This window comes from Danio rerio, chromosome 22, assembly GCF_049306965.1.
Source record: "Danio rerio strain Tuebingen ecotype United States chromosome 22, GRCz12tu, whole genome shotgun sequence".
NCBI classification, from domain to species: domain Eukaryota; kingdom Metazoa; phylum Chordata; class Actinopteri; order Cypriniformes; family Danionidae; genus Danio; species Danio rerio.
This window is the reverse complement of record NC_133197.1, coordinates 19,439,145-19,457,072: the sequence shown is the minus strand read 5'-3', so window position 1 is coordinate 19,457,072 and position 17,928 is coordinate 19,439,145. Positions and strand designations below refer to the sequence as shown.

The following is a 17,928-nucleotide window of genomic DNA, read 5'->3' as shown; positions in this document are numbered from 1 at the left end:
CGCTTCTAAAGGACTAGACCAGCGGTGTCCAAACTTGGTCCTGGAGGGCCAGTGTACTGGAGAGTTTAGCTTCAACCCTAATTAAACACACCTAAACCAGCTAATCAAGCTCGTACAAGAAAACATCCTGACAAGTGTGTTGAAACAAGTTGGAGCTAAACTCAGCAGGACATCAGCCCTACAGGACTGAGTTTGGACACCCCTGGACTATACCTTTCTTGGATGCTGCATTTTTACCAAATCATAATTACAATCACCTGTTGAAATCACCTGTTTCAAATCACATAATCATTTAACCAATTTACCTGATTATTAGCCCTAAACTGCTCCTGTCCCAAATTTTCTAAGAATGTGATGCAGGTCTAAATGACAGGAAAGGGTGTATGTTTACAAATGAAACGAAGTTGACCAGACAAAACATGAAATATTTTGTGTTCATTTTGTCTGCAATAAAATACAAGTCACAGTGAATTTGGAATTCACTTCTTCCTTTTTAAATTCGCAATTTCCATACTGTCTTAACTTTGATTTGGGGTTTTAGCTGAAATAAAACATATTTTATTAATCAGGTTTCTATATACAGCTATGGAAACTATAACGTGAAGCAGACACTGTCAAGGAAGTGTGGATCCAAACACAGGGTTTATTACACATAAAGTGGTCATATGGTCAGGCAAGCAACGGTCAACACAGGGGCAAACAAATGTATACAACATAGGCTCATTCTAAAAATGTAGTCCTATATACATTTCTGGAGACTGCAAATTATGTAGCCAGAAGTACGTATGGCTGCATTTAATTTTTAAAATGAACACTACAGGGTGGTATGAGGCCATTCCTTTTCGCGTTTACCAACTGACCGCTTACCTCCGTATGAACAGCTTTCCCACTGTAATCAGCTTGTCCCGTTAGCTCACCAAGCACGTTGGATGACTTGAGATGCAGAGAGGACTTGACCACAACGATGGGGTTTGAGTCCGGTGAAGAACAATTCCAGAAAGCACAAAAGACAAAAACAGAATCCAAAAATAAAATAAATTAATTAGTTAATAAACAAGTAAATAACAGTGTAAGAATGTGGTAAAATCTTAAAACGTGGTAAAAATCAGATGATTTTCTGTTTTTTGGTTGCTTTTGAAAATTGTTGTTTGGGTTTAGATGAAGTGGCTGGGCGAGTCAATCAATAAAATTAGTTGGGTTTAGGAAAGGAGGAAGGTGGGTCAGGCGATTGGTTGGTCAGTCAGTCAGTCAGTCATCCAGTCAGTCAAACAGTCAGTCAACAGCAGCCTCTGCTGGGTTTATGCGAGAACAGAAGACACGAAAGGCACTCACGAGAGAAATTTGACATCTCAAAAAACGTACACAGCGGCCTCTTGTGGATATGCGGGAAAAAAATGCAAAAACACGTACCTCTCCAGAAATGTATTTAGAGTTACGATTTCAGAATGAGCCTGGGTTAGATGTATACATGCAATCCAGAGTCGTGTTCATAAAACAGGTGGAAGATCAGTACAGGCGGCATGGTATCAAAACGAGAAAACAAAGCAGAGATCGAACATGGAAGGACAAGACCAGGAAAATGCGTTGTAAAGTTTACAATTCAGTATAACAAGGCTCAGCAAAGTCTGTGTGTTTGTGTGCTGTATATAATCAGTTATGAAGCAGCTTTAGCTGTGAGTGTTTGCAATCAGACAGGATCAAGAACTGGTGTGTGTGGTGCATGACTGGAACTTGTAGTCCATATACCGGCATATTTGTAATCCTTTGACGATCTGTGTGTTTTCCAGTGATCTGTATGGATTAGATCGCTGGCGATTGTGACAGAAACAATGAGCTTTAAACTTTTTTTTAAAATTGTTTTTATTTAGTGGATATATGAGGCATGGGTTATATTATAAACATCTGGATTTTATTTGTTCCAAATTTTAAGTTATGCTACGGTAGTTTTAACAGAAATTAGTTAAACAGAAATAAAATGTTGTGAATGAAATTCAGACTGACGCTTCCAAGTATTGACTTCTAAACTTTTTGCAGTTAAAATATTAGTGTTATGTTGAAGAATCATTAGTTTACAGTATACATTTTACACATAGCTATAAATCATAAATCCAGGTGTGTTTTTTTCCTGTTAATATTCAGTACCAAAAGCTGTTTTAGTTTTATGGTTCATAAATAATTAACTTTTTTTTTCTTAAGATTAACTACTAATAAATAATTATTGACATTATATGTGCTAATATCTTGATATTAGTATTCTCAGCCAGTCATAATTGAGCTGTGTGCAGCAGCTGAGCTCTGGCTGACTATAAAGCAGTGATTTTTTTGGCAGAAAAGAGCAATTGGCTGGGAAGGCATGTATGTGTTAGTAATTTTAAAGTTGTGGGGGTCTAACTCCCACAATGCACTGGCAAATTCCTTTAACATATGGCACGTCAGGAAAGGGGTGGTTGACCTCTGGCCCTCTTGAAAGTCTCCCGAGACGCCCTAGTCAGGCTGTATAAGAGATCGACCATCGCTGCGCACCGCAAGACTGTCTGTGACTGGTATAACAATCACTTTCCATTTTACCTTTCCCCCTGAAATTCCTCCCGATGTCTTCATGGCTCTCACAAAGACTGATCTTTTTTCTGCCTTTTGTAGTCCCTACGTTGGTTTTCAACGCTTTGCACAATACATCATTTCAACACATGTGATCCATTAAGGTAGAGCCAGGAGAAAGCACAGGAAACAGTCTCTCAGAAAACGTGTTACTCTCCTTTCAACTGCTTCCAGAGGCTGAATGTCCCCAATGCCCCCCGTTACTTCCTTCTAAATATGATTCTTGAACGTTCAAATCACATATATGGGATGGATAGAAACTGTTTTCTCATTGGGTACATCTAATGATTTCAGACTGCTGGACTTGAAACTCCTGTTCCCATAAGATCTTCCAGTCTGATCTCACGAGAAAATTGAACTATTTTAAATATTACAGAATTTCATACAAATCAATACTATTTTATCTATGCAAAAACTTGTGCCCCCCTAACCCAGGGTTTCTGCAGGTTTCACCTAGTCAAAATTAAGACTTTTTAAGACCTTTTTAAGACCATCAAGAAAGAAATTTCAGACTTAGGGCTAAATGCTCAGGTTTTTTTTTTAATAGGCCAGCAAAAAGAAAAGAAATACTCGCTCCATTAAGAGACAAATTCTAATTATTTATTTATGATGCACATATTTTAAATAATGTTCGTTCAATTCATTCATTTTCTTGTCAGTTTAGTCCCTTTATTAATCTGGGGTTGCCACAGCGGAATGAAACGCCAACTTATCCAGCATGTTTTTACGCAGCGGATGCCCTTCCAGCCACAACCCATCTCTGGGAAACATCCACACACACACACACTACGGACAATTAAGCCTACCCAATTCACCTGTACCTCATAACTTTGGACAGTGGGGGAAACTGGAGCACCTGGAGGAAACCCACACGAATGCAGGGAGAACATGCAAACTCCACACAGAAACACCAACTGCGCCGAGGTTCGAACCAGCGACCAAGCAACCTTCTTGCTATGAGGCGACAGCACTACCTACTGCACCTCTGCGTCGCCATTTTAAATGTGTCAATAAATTGAATGCATGCATAACAGACTTTATAATATTAGTTTAGTTATAGAACACAGTTATAAATAGAGTTAGTTATAAATAATTTTTAAATTAATTATAAATGGAGTTTTGCTAAAGGTTTTATTGAGATGCGTTGTTCGTGAATGAATGTGTGTTCAATCGAACTCAATTGCTGAAGGGCCAAACACAGCTGATCCAACTAATCAAGGTGTTCAAGACCACAGGAGACTGTTAGGCAAGTGTGAGTTGTAGGTAGTTGGAGCTAAACTGTGCAGAGTTGTGGCGCTCCAGGAATCGAGTTTGAGACCATTGATATAAACAAAATAAAATTAAAACCTGTTTAAAATGATTTGAGACCAAAAAGGCAATATTTCAGTGAATTTACGACTATTTAAGGCAAAAATTTTGTTTTTGAAATTTAAGACATATAAAAAAAAAAATTATGACCCTGCGGAAACCCTGCTAACCCCACCCCTAAACACATCCCTCATTAGGATTTTAGTAAATCACACTAAAAGTAGTGAATTTGCCACAAAAAAAAAAAAAAAAAAAAATGAATTATTGTGAGACAGCATTGGATCATCTGCCCAGTAGTAGCCATTTTGAAGCAGGTAATGCATTGGCAGTAGTCTTGCTTGTTTTTATTTCAAGCCTCTGTAATGACATTGATTTTCAGTACTTTTAATATTTCCAAGCTGCAGCAGGCAATTAGATGAATAAAATGGAGAACAGGAATCCTGTCCACTAAGGAAAACGTTTTATGCATTTTTCCATTTATCTGCAGGACAGTAAACCTTTTTAGGCCTGAAAACAAACCAACGCAATCTCACGGCAATTGGCGTTAATTTGTACACTCTCATTCATTCAGGCATTTTAGTACGATTTGCTCATCCCCCGGTCTTTAATGGTTGAGGTTTGAGGCAATGCCTTTTTTTTTTTAAATGTACATTTTTATATTAATGAATATCTATGAATTTGTATGAACATTTGTATAAATATTAACTACTGTGTAAAATAGATCCATCTCCTCATGAGTTCGAGCTAAACAAACTTCTTAAAATGGGTTTTAAAGTGGCAGTTTTTAAAAACAATACTTTTATAGTGTAAGTATACTACTTGTGTGCATGTTTATTCCAAGTTCAGTCTATAAGTCTGTGTTTGCTTTAAACAATCAAAATAACAATGATAAAATTTAGGATCATAAGTGTGCAGATGTGTAGAATTTTTTTAACTTGACATCACATCTACAGTTATAACACAGCATTTTTAGTCATTTTGATAATCTTTGTGAATAAGGATCATCAAACTTTTGACGTTTGACCTTTGGCTCGCTCTAAAAACATTAATAATAACAAATGTATTGAGAATTGCACAGCAAAATTGAATTCTGTCTTTATTTACTTTTTCCAGTAGTTTCAGATCGGTTTGTCTTTCTTCTGTTTAATGCAAAATAAGATATTTTGAAGAATGTAGGAAAGTAACAGAGGCTGTACAGTGGTGAAGTGGGTTCACCTCACAACAAGAAGGTCGCTGGTTCGAGCCTCGGCTGGGTTCCCCCACAAGTTCAAAGACATTCGGTACAGGTGAATTGGGTAGGCTAAAATTGTCCGTAGTGTATGGGTGTGTATGGATGTTTCCCAGTGATGGTTTGCAGCTGGAAGGGCATCTGCTGCATAAAACATATGCTGAATAAGTTGGCAGTTCATTCCGCTGTGGTGACCCCAGATTATTAAAGGGGCTGAGCCGAAAAGAAAATGAATAAATAAGATGAAAGTAACAGCCATTGACTTCCATAGTGTGTTTTGTTCTAACTATATATATCAATGCCTGCTGGTTTATATCGTTTTGAGTCCCACAGAAGAAAGAAGCAAGTGAAGGATGAGTAAATGATGATAGATTTTATTGTATTTTTGGGTGAACTATCCCTTTGATAAATGATTCTTTTTTCTTTTTTTTTTATTTCAGTGCAATTTTGTTATCGAAAATGTCCAAGACAGAAAGCAATCGTAGCAACTTTCTGTTGGTCATCATGGCAAAAAATGTAAAAAAAAAAAAAAAAAAAAAAAAAAATTTATTAAATTGTATTCCTTTCGGAATTTAGCAATTGTTATATTTTATGGTTATATTTTATTATCTGTTAAGGCATGCACATTTTCAGCTAATTTCAGCTAAAAAGACCCATTGTTTAAAACACAGCTCACACTGTAGTAACTTTAAAACCAGCAAAAAAATAAAAAATAAATAAATATGTACAATACAATAAAATAAATAAAAAATGCATGAAAAAACAGTTACTACATTGTTAAGGTGGGCAGAGCTTTGGATTTATTTGATACACCAAATTTGAAGACTTCAAAAGTGTCATCTGAAATGTTCTTCTAAAATGAACATTGTTCTCAGCCTCCAATGTTTATGTTCATTTATTTCACTTTAAAGGCAATAAAAAGAAGCTATTCTATGCCATAAAAGTCAAATTACTGAACCTACACACAGGAAGCAGAGATAAATGCTCATTTAAAAAAAAGATTTCAAATGGCACTTAGAGGTTTTTGCATCTAAACTCTGCATTTTTTTATTAAACATTAGGCTATGAATTTCTGATTTAGATGTCTCTGTATCCAATCAGTCAACTGACCCAACAGATGTCCACTCTTGGTGTGGTCTGAATGACCTTAAAATTGATGTCAAGTATCTAGATCAGAGTTCTTCGAAAAACAGACTGTGATATTCCAAAGGTTACAAAAATTGTAGGAGGTCTCTTTTCATTAAAGAAGTCATGCTTGCACCGAAAATATAATTGAGTAAACATGACTCTCGTCACCAACAGTCACAGATCGAATTGCGACCCCTCCAACAGGTGCATCTCTGAGGCGCACCCTGGGATCTCTAATTGATGGCTCTCACGATATCAAAGGCTGGACAAATAGTAGCTCTGGGCAGTTCTCTGAAGTTGATAGATCCGCAGGGTGGTAGAGGAAGGCTCTGAGGGTCAGGGTCAGGATGTGTCCGAGGGCTTCATTGTGCCAATGAAAGGGGCCGTGTTCGAGGCCTAGTTTGTGTAGACCCTGCGGGGGAGAAGATGCATAGGAGGTCGGTTGCGGGGTGTGAATGGGACAGCTGCGTCGGGGAGAATAGGAGGTCCCTTTGTGCCCTGCCAATAAAAATCTGCGGCCAATTATCTGTGTCTGTCCCTCAAGTGGAATTCCTGTAGACTTTCTGAAAAGCCCTTCAACTGGGGGAGGTGGACAGTTTGGTGTAAGAAAAGCACAGATGGTGGGATTTCTCGGTGTCACGAAGGCCTCTTTTCTTTAACACCTTTGCCATGTTGTGCACTGATGGACATTTTGTTGCGCTGTTCACATTTAATGCATATTTTAGGAACACTGAAGGTATGTTGGCCAAAAAAGTTCAGTTTAGATGTTGGAAATTCTGCATTGGCAGCAGATCTTTGTTTGTATAGAAAACTGAATGAAGAAAACTGTGTTCCCTCTAGTGCTGTGTGATTAATTGAAATTGTATCGAAATCACGATTTGAACGTGTGCAATTTCTGAGAGTGGGTGATTAATAATAATAATTTTCTTTTTTTCTACTAGATTTGAATCATAGTCAGACAATATACGTAGGGGTAAAGGGGGATAAAGTGCATAAGGCCAGAAGGTTGGAGAAGCCTTCAGTGAAATGTTGGAGTAGTGAGGAGAACTAGGGCTGTACGATATGTGCAAAAGAAACCTATCATGATTTTCTTGAACAATATTGCGATTTCGATTTTAATCACAATTTTGACACACGTTTTACAGTGTGCACAGGTTTGTTATTTCCAATGTAGGCTGGCAGTTTGCATTCATATTGGGAGTGACGTGCATGCGTGCGTGTTCCATGCGCACTCAGTTGAACACATCTCTACTTTCAGAATGCTGCAAGTGCACTGCAAGTCATGCAACAATAACTGAGCGATCAGCTTCATACTTTGTGTGGAATGTACATATTTCGGTAGACTAATTACCTCAGGCAAACACAGAACACTCAAACACCCAGTGCTTTTTAATTTTCTCCATAAATTAAATTTTTATCAGAACTGCAGCACTGTTTTGTTAGTTTGTTATCTTCTGAGAAATTTCTAAATCCTCTTAACGCACAATTTTCCCACTGTATGCTATTTGAACCACTCATAATGAGAAGTGAGACTGAATAGCCTGCATAGAGTTCAGCACAGTAGGACTTCAACGTGGTTAACATCTGTGGTGTGGGATTACTTTGGATAGAGGAAGGCTGATGTATAGCAGAATCAGGTAATTTATAAGACCTCTCAGTCACATTCATTCATTCATTTTCTTTTCGGCTGAGTCACTTTATTAATCCGGGGTCGCCACAGCGGAATAAACCACCAACCCACCACCCGGTGTTAGAGTGTTCTGTGTTTATCTGAGGTAATTAGTCTACCGAAATGTGTATATTCCATACAAAGTATGAAGCTGATCGCTCAGTTCTTGTTACCAAACTTACAGCGCGCCTGCAGCATTCTGAAAGTAGACATGTCTTTCACTGAGGGCTTCTCCAACATTCTGGGTGTTTATGCACTTGATTCCCCTTTACCCCTACTTATATTGTCTCAATGTGATTCAAATCTTGAAAAGAAAAAAGAGAAAATTATTATTATTAATAACCCACTCTCATGTCATTTCTTCATGTCGGAGACCTTTGTGCATCTTTAGAACACAAATGAAGATGTTTTAGATGAAATCAGAGAGCTCTCTATACTCTCAATAGATAACAAAGATTCCAAGATGATAAACAGAGTTCTGAATCGTTCGACTGTAACAATAATGATACCATTGGGATCACTTTGAGAATGATTTTTTTCTCAACTAATGCTACAAACGACACTAAGGAGAAGCACTGCATGTTAAGCCCCTTTTTCAAAGATGATTTAAATATGACGACTCTGTAGAGAACAATTTGTTATACTGTTGGAAAAAAGGAATCTTTTTTTTTCATTAATCAACTGTAAGGGCTATGCAGTGGCGCAGTAGCTGTCACCTCACAGCAAGAAGGTTGCTGTGTCGCTGGTTTGAGCCTCGGCTCTGTTGGTGTTTCTGTGTGGAGTTTGCATGTTCTCCCTGCGTTCGCGTGAGTTTCCTCTGGGTGCTCTGGTTTCCCCCACAGTCCAAAGACATGCGGTACAGGTGAATTGGGTAGGCTTAATTGTCCGTAGTGTATGAGTGTGTGTGTGTGAATGTGAGTGTGGATGTTTCCTAGTGATGGATTGCAGTTGGAAGCGCATCCGCTGCGTAAAAATGTGCTGGTTGTTGGTGGTTCATTCCGCTGTGGCAACCCCAGATTAATAAAGGGACTAAGCCGACAAGAAAAAGAATGAATGAATGAATAATCAACTGTATTGATGAGTGATTCATTTTTTTGAGTGTGAAATGCTTTGCATACTAATGAAGCAGTATTGCAAAATTAGAAGTTTCCTGCCGCTGACTGGAAAGATAGAGCGACGTCAAAATCTGAAAACAACTACTCCGCTTTCCTGTTGAAGCAAAGATGTTCTGAATCTGAACACAGAATATTTGCAGTTGAGAAGTCTTATACTTTTATTGTTGTGCAGAGAATTTGTAGAAAAGAGGAAGTATGTTTGGGTGCAGGCACCAGAGGACTGCAAAATGACTGACAAGTGAGGAATTACAGGAAAATCCATGTTTTATTTGCATTAGAGATACCTAGTATTCTGTTTATATTAATTCGTACCTAAAAAAAATACTAATATTTTTGACATTGAAGAAAACCGTCTCTTGACCTTTTTCATTGAACACACATGGAATTGGTGTAATATTCCAACAACGCCACAAAAATGCTTGGAAGTCATGTCAGGCTATCAAATGTGCTATTGTTTTACATAAAACACATTCAAATACAACATCCACACCATGGTTTAAAGAATTCGCTATGCAGTTAGTAATAGTACAGGTATAGTGTGATAGTCTGCCGTGAAAGTGAAGTTGCTGGCTAGAACGATGTCTTCACCCATGTGCTAGGCATTAAGTGTTAATTGCTGCTAAATGCCCAGTGTTAAATAGAGCCTTGTTAAGTATACTTTCCTTTTTCCAATGAAATTTTTCATCTTTGACAGGTGAAATGGGCTTCATTGTAATTCTCCTTGAAACTGCCTAAGAGTTGTTATTCTTTCTTTTTGGATTTTCGGTTACTTGCTTTCATTTATACATCCGTTTTGAATCTAACTTCTGGATCATAACAAATAATTTCCTAAGCCCTTAAATGTGTTTTAATCATCTACCTTATAAAGTTATATAGCATTAGCTGTGCCGTAAGTACTCAGTTAAGACCAGCATGCAATCTTTAATCTCCCTCACATTGTGAATCTCATTTCCAGACTGTGATCCAAGGCTAATTGGAGAACTTTTGGTAAGGTATGTTGTGTGTGACCTTTGACCTGGTGGGGGTTGGGCATATTATTGAATAGGTATAGAATGACTGAGCCTCCGGTGACCCCGTTCTGACCTTTTCTCTTCAGTCCCACATGGTTGCCAATAGTGACGGCTCCAGTTGATCTTCACCTGTCAAAGCAAGACTTTGACTAAAGACTTGCAGCTTGGGAGGAGGAAACCAAAACAAAGAAGGAGGGAAAGAAAAAACAACGCATATAAACTGGCCCCTCGTTGGCATGGCTTTTCAAAACAGAAATGCATGACTGGCCGTCAGAGGTAAAAGTCATTTATTACACATGTGTATTTCATGCCCGTTCACTTTCTATGGTTTTTGTGCTTTCTGTTTTTGAGCTGCTGTGTCATCTCCTTTTGAGTTATAAAATACATGTTCTGCATGAGCAGGAATTTTTAGCTGACCGCCAGCAGCCAAGGTGGCGAGTCTAAGCTCTGTTTGGTGTTGCAATGGTATGGCATGTCTTTCAGTAGCTTCTAGCATGTTTTTCAAAGGGCTCTTCTTTGAAAACACTAGCAGTTGAATGATGACTTGTGTGCTTTCAACATGAAACCGGGCTTCCTCTCACCTCCTGGATTGCATGATATTTGTTGTTCTCATACTGGAATGCATTTGAAAAGCAACACGATTGCTAATTGCCTCCAAGCAATGCTGTATTTGGCAATCCTTCCTGAAATAGAAAGTGTCATTCTGTTCGCCTCTAGTTTATTAAATCCAATGTTAAATTTTCTTTAGCAGGTCAATGGCATACAGATAGACAGATAGATAGACAGACAGTCGGATGGATAGATGGATGGATGGATGGATAGTTGGATGGATGGATGGAAAAATAGATGACAGACAAACAATGGCAGAGTAAACCTGTGTCCTATAAAGGAAACTGTGTTCTCACACTACCCCAAGATTTCACAGAGGGTTCGCTAAACTTCTGGTCCCTGTGCACTTTATCCACCTTTACCCCAACTTATATTGTCCCAGATTGCAGCCACTGGAGTTTAAATCTAGTAGATGTTATTAGCCATTCACCCTCTTGTCTGAGACTTTTGTGCATCTTTAGAACACAAATTTAGATATTTTAGAATAAATCAGAGAGCTCACTTATTCACCACAGACAGCAAAGATCCCAAGATGTTTAAAGTCCAGAAGAGAAACCAAAACATCCCCTGTGACTTTAGTGATTTAACTGTAATCATACAAAAAGAAAAAAGAAAAAATAGAACACTTTTGTGTGGCAATTTTTGGGTGGAAATAACTGTCCCCAATGTCTGCTGTATGAGATCAGGCTTTATGTTTGTAATGGGCAATACAGTGCTTATACTGACCTTCTTAGTAAATGTACCTGGATGATTTGATGTAGAGGTCTGCACGAAACTGTTTTTCTAGTCCCGCTCCCGTGAGGTTTTATTCCACACCAGACCACTCATGCTGTATATTCTCTTATAGTCTTTGTTCACCAGCTGCCCACTTAGAATCATTTTTTACCCGACCTAACCATTTCTGCTAAATTTAGAGTTGGTTTCCAAAATCTCACGTTTAAATTGGATACTACCAAAAGAGAGAGATAACACTGTAGAGTTAAATTTGTAGGTTGTGCAAGGATTGCAGGCTAAAGGTCTTATGTCTGCATTCTAAATGTTTTGTTTGCTCTTTCGCAATGAGACATGAGTGCCGCTGGTTGCACACCAGATGCTCTATCAGTGCCACGTATATGACAGTTAAAGCAACATTCGCTGACATGTTATTTAAAATAAAACTATTCAGATGGCACTCTGTGGCATGGCAGAAATATGAACAGTGTCCTGGGTTGTAGATGGGCACTGTTGACAGCTGCTGACTTCCTGATGTGGGTTTCCTAACAGTAAACTGACTGTTTTCTATTGCAAGCAGTGCTGTGCCTGGTCGGCATCTGGATGGGAGACCGCATGGGAAAGCTAGGTTGCTGACAGAAGTGGTGTTAGTGAGGCCAGTACTCAACTTGCGGTCTGTGTGGGTCCTAACGCCCTAGTATATTGATGGGGACTCTATACTGCTCAGTAAGCGCCGCCTTTCAGGTAAGAAGTTAAAATGAGGTACTGACTCTCTGTGGTCGTAAAAAATCCCAGTGAGTAAGGGTTTAAACCCGGCATCCTGGCCAAATTTTGCCCACTGGCCTCTGTCCATCTTGGCCTCCTAACCATCCCCATATCATAACTGGCTTCAGCACTCTGTCTCCTCACCACCAATCAGCTGGTGTGTGGTGTGCGGACTGGTGCGATATGGTTGCCATTGTGTCATCCAGGTGGATGTTGCACACTGGTGGTGGATGAGGAGATTCCCCCAATGTATAAAGTGCTTTGAGTGACAAGAAAAGCACAACAGTTTATAAATGTAAGGAGTTATTATTATTATTATTATTATTATTATTATTATTATTATTACAGACTACAAATAAAAAGCATGTGCAGAAATCACTGGTCATGCATTCAGCATGTGGCTTTACCAGTGCTCATGAGGAAATCTCAGATATGCTGTTCTGAAATAATGTCAGGACTCGATATATTGTTGGACCACCCCGGTTGCGTTCAAATGACACCAGAGTTACCGACCACTACCGTGTTTTATTCAAAATGTAGTCCAAAAAATCTCTTCGGGTCCCTTGGGCAGTACTCTAATTTCATGTGTAAGAGAAGATAAAGCAGTGCATAAATATGAGAAGCAGTCATATTTACAGCTTTTTTTTTTTTTAATGCACAAACGTTTTCTTGGAACTTCGTATGATTACAGTAAAATCTGTCTATGGAGGATTAGAAAGTTCTTATATTTCATGTAATATACCTTAAACATACCTTAAAAAAATAAACTAATGTCTCAGCGGTTTGGAATGACATCATCAGATTAATAACAGAATTTAAAATTTTGGGTGAGCTAAACTTTTGTAGTCGATGCAAGTAAAAAGCTTATAGTTGGATCTCTTGATTGAGGACCACCTTCCCTCCAGATGTTTTTGATTATTTCTGGAACCCAGGGTTATGATTGGAGGGATAGCTGGGAGCATTTGTATTGTGCCACTAGAGGTCAAACACTTGGACTGATGCAAGATGAATGAAAGCAAAATCATTGCCCCAGAATATTTACACCAGTTAACAACGAAAGTCAAAAGTTCTAAATAGGACATTTAAATATTGTCATAATTCTAAACCACATCTGGCAGTTATTCCCATGCCTGCCCGGTAACCTGCAGAAAATCACATTATTGAATAAATCAAGTCTTTCGGTTTTAGTGTGGATTATAGTTCCGGTTTTATGAGTGATAACAGTTATGTTTCCTGATAAAGTCTGTCATTTTGATCAACCATTAAAAAATGTATTGTATATGTGAATAAAACTGTCTATTATAAGATCTATGTTATGCTTTTACAAAAAAGAAAATGTGAGTGGGGATTTTTTTTTGACTTGATATCATCTTTAAAAAAATCTTTCCTTGTCCTATTCACTTTTAATAAATGACTAGCTTTGATTAATAAAAACAACATCATTGACCTCTTGGGACACTTGCAAAGTGTGGCTTTCTGGACTTGACAGCAGACGAGGAAGCTAACAAGCTCACTCTTTCGGATAACACAAGTGGCCTCCTTGTAAAAAGCCAATAATCCTTACAGTTCTGGTTGAGTAGCTTAAGACCCCCCTTGATCTTTGGGAGGATGGGAGTCAAACATTCCAATCCCGCAGATCCCCTTTGGCGATCTCTGTCGGCGTGAAAGACAAATTTGGCCCAGATCCTTTTCCCCGGGAGTTTTATTTGCGTTAAAAAGAGGTTATGAAAATAACTTTCCATCTTGCCTTTGTCGATGTTGAGGGGGCTGGGCTTGAAGAGTTTGGAGGGGGAGCGTAGGTTTGGAATAGAAGAATCCCTTTGACAAGAACTTGGCAGTTCTTCTCATCTGCTTCTTTGTTTGTTTCGGGAGACCTCAACAATTCTGGCTGCTCTTATGTGCACTCTATAAGGGGCGTTAGGAAAGGTGGGGGCTACCTGTTAACAGTTGTGCTTTTATTCCAGGCACCCCAGGGAGGCAGCAGGCACGGTCCGCTGCTGCTTAAAGACTTGGCCATGGAGCCAGAGACACATCTGGTCTGTTTGAGCTGTGCAGATGCTACTTGGAACCATCTCCATCCCAATGAAGCGTCTGAAAGAATACGGCACATGTTATAATGGGCTCTTTTTCTTCAAATGGTCTCATCGTCAGAGCATTTGGATCGAGATGAGGCACTTTCAGCTGGAATATAATCTGGAACGAATTGAGCAAATTGTGATTCTTACTGGCGATTCTCAAGTTCCCGGCATCTTTCATGTAAACTGGCTGAAAAATTGTAAAAGGCCAAAGTTCTCAGCGTATACATGGCACAGAGCCAATATGTGTCCAGTGACAAATTATAAGGCATTGTGTTCCCTGATCTGAGGCCAGTTAATAACTGCAAGAATTCCCATGCTAGCCTGAGCTAATCTATGTTGGCTATTAGTGTCTGATAGCATGGCTAAGTTAAATCTTGCTAATAGATTATCTATCTATCTATCTATCTATCTATCTATCTATCTATCTATCTATCTATCTATCTATCTATCTATCTATCTATCTATCTATCTATCTATCCATCCATCCATCCATCCATCCATCCATCCATCCATCCATCCATCCATCCATCCATCCATCCATCCATCCATCCATCCATCCATCCATCTTTCTGACTGCCTGTCTTTTTATTTTTCTGTCTGTCTGTCTGTCTGTCCATTCGTCCGTCCATGATGTTAGGTGAACAAAATTCAATGTCTGATAGATGTCATAGTGGTAATGCCCACACAATGTCAAGGTGTAAATTGATTAGATATGGTTGATTTTAGGTTGGACATTGATGTCAGCCTGATGTTGGGTTTTGATGTCAACCCAATTTTCATTTCCAAACAAAATCCAATGTCCTCACGATGTTGGAGTACAACGTCAACTAGACGTCATGTTGATGTCTTCTGCCTGCAGGGCTAAATGGCATTCAGTTTTTTATAATTTATATATTTTTAAAAAGATATGTTGATATTTCATCACATTATGAAATACATTTCCCTGTCTTTCTTTTTTGCTGGTTATTTAAAGTGTGAAGTGAATTCAGTTTTTCCATATTTGACATTACAGCTCAAGACACTAGTGACGGGTTTGGGACTGTTTATCACATGGTGCCTTCAGCTCATTGAGATGTCATTTGTAACCACTAAGGAGTAATTTTAGTTTGCTCTAGCTGATGGACTTCTTCCTAATAACTCCTGAAGGTCATATTTTGGTTAGACTAGGTCTAACTAGCCAAAACATACACCATGAGGTCTCGGTTGTACAGCTGAGCCTTACTCAAACTAAGTCATCTGCCAGCCATTGCCATGTCTTTCAGCAAGTACACACAGAACCATAACTTTGCAGTGAGCAATATTTCATGCTTTCATCAGCCTTTATACTTGAATAATCACACTATAAACAGTTGGTTTCTATGCGACATGATGAAGTGCATGCTAAGGTGTGATCTGATGTCAACGGACCTGTTTTAAGTTGATGGAAAAACTGTTCAGTGACGCACACAGTATCTTACGGGTGCCACTTAATAGAGAGACCCAGTTCCACGTCGCCCTGGAGAGCCATGAAGCCAAATCGCACCATTTTGGTCTAGGCCAGACAGAAGGGCCTGTCTGGAATGCAATGTGTTGGCCATCTGCAGACGGATGTTCATAGCCGCTCTCCAAAGACCAAACACTCGCCTGAGAAAGTCCACATCAGAACATCGAATGGTGGCAGCTGCCCAATTTTGTCATCTTCTCTCCGGCTTCGTTCATCTGAGAGCGTAAAATGTGGAAACTCATTCTTTGGTTGATTTATTGATTTAGCAATCAGTCCGAACCATCTGCTTCCGTGAAAACTAGGTCGCTCCGAGAGGACACAACAGTGACGGTTTTGTCCAGAAATATGCGACTTTTATCAACAGCGAGTTCATCGGGACACGCTCGGGTGACGGAACAAGGATGGAAGAAGATGAAAGACTTGCGCTTTCTCTCTGATCCTTTGGTTCGCTCTTATTGTCTCCTCAGCGTTCTCCTGAGATGAGGGTTATGGACTACAGAGAGGTTGAATTTGGCTGCACTCCAACCACATCTGCTCTACTGCTGTTGCACTACTCTCTCTCTTGTATTTTTACACTTACTGCTCTTGCTTTTTCAGTGTTCGCACACACTTTCTAGGCTTTAGAAAAGCACTAATGACATGCTGCCTATGGATTAGTATTGGACTATGGAGTTCCTTCATTTCCTGATTTGGTTAAGTCGTGTAGGATAAAAATGTACATGTGAGAATGCTTTTTGGATGTAGCTATTACTGTAGTGTTTTTTTTTTTTTTTTTTTTTTGCATTTCTCTTTATGAGCACAAGCACCACACATAACATTTAAAAATAAACAGATCTGCTTTTAGCATATTTGCTTCATGAGTTTAGGTGTTGCTGCTAAATAGCACTTGAATCTGGCTCAGATTAACAGAAAGTAATTAAGCGAATTGGACATGTCCATGAGAAGTTATATTAGAACAAAAGGCAAATGTATAACACACACAAATAATAGCTTGACAATTAAATTATGCTACTTGTCCTTATATGTAGAATTAATTGTTTTTCAACTGAATTGACATTTCCTTACAATAATCAAATTATTTTTAGTTATCTGTACTTTCCCTGTTGTATATATATATATATATATATATATATATATATATATATATATATATATATATATATATATATATATATACACACAYATATATATATATATATATATATATATATATATATATATATATATATATATATATATATATATATATATGTGTATATATATATATGTATATATATATATATATATATATATATATATATATATATATATATATATATATATATATATATATATATATATATATATATTCATTCATTTTCCTTCGGCTTAGTCCCTTTTTTAACCGCCAACTATAAAGCATATGTTTTGCACAGCGGATGCCCTTCCAGCTACAACCCAGTACTAGGAAACACCCATACATTCCCAAATTTACACACTATAGCCCATTTAGTTCAATCAATTTACCTATAGTGTATGTCTTTGGACTTGTGGGGGAAACCAGAGCCCTTGGAGGAAACCCACACGAACGCGAGGAGCACATGCAAACTACACACGGAAATATCAAATGGTCCTGTCGAACTTAAACCAGCGACCTTCTTGCTGTGAGACGACAATGCTCAATGCTGATCCACTGTGCCGCCCTTATGTATATATATATATATATATATATATATATATATATATATATATATATATATATATATATATATATATATATATATATATATATGAATACTAGAATAAAATATTATAATTTGTTCATCTACCAACATATAAAAATGCACCGGTGCAATTTGTAACCTTTGTACAAAGCGTGGATTTAGGGGTGGGGTTTGGGCGCACGCCACTAATGCTGGGTTCACACCAGATGGGGAAAAAGCATCAAGCGCGAGTGGTTTACATGTTAAGTCAATGCAAAGACGCAAATAAACATCCCGCACCATGATATGCGCAAATGTGGCGGCGCGAATGGCCTGATTTGCATCAATAAATCGGCGCGAATTGAGCGTTTTATGTGATTGACGCTCTTAATGTTTCGCGCAAAGTGCTCAAATTCGAAAATCTGAACTTCTGCAGACATTTGCGCCAGCCACGTTAACCAATCAGGAGTTTTCTTTTGTAAGGCCGTGCTTATGACGTAGTGCCTGTTGCTAGTGTCCCAGGGGAAAATCCTTCAGCCAACAC

At 38.4% G+C, this 17,928-nt stretch overlaps 1 long non-coding RNA gene across 2 annotated transcripts in view; it reads left to right on the top strand.

Annotated features, from left to right (window-relative positions):
* Window positions 1-16,549, top strand: part of LOC137488922 (uncharacterized) — a 43,526-nt gene extending 26,977 nt beyond the window's left edge. Inside the window, exons 4-6 of one of the 2 annotated variants that reach the window (XR_012398140.1) lie at window positions 10,002-10,038; window positions 10,143-10,332; window positions 14,106-16,549. This is a non-coding gene — a long non-coding RNA (uncharacterized lncRNA). Of the gene's footprint in view, window positions 1-10,001; window positions 10,039-10,142; window positions 11,265-14,105 lie in introns of those variants that run through there. The other variant, XR_012398138.1, reaches the window with a different exon arrangement.
* Window positions 16,550-17,928: the final 1,379 nt, after the last annotated feature.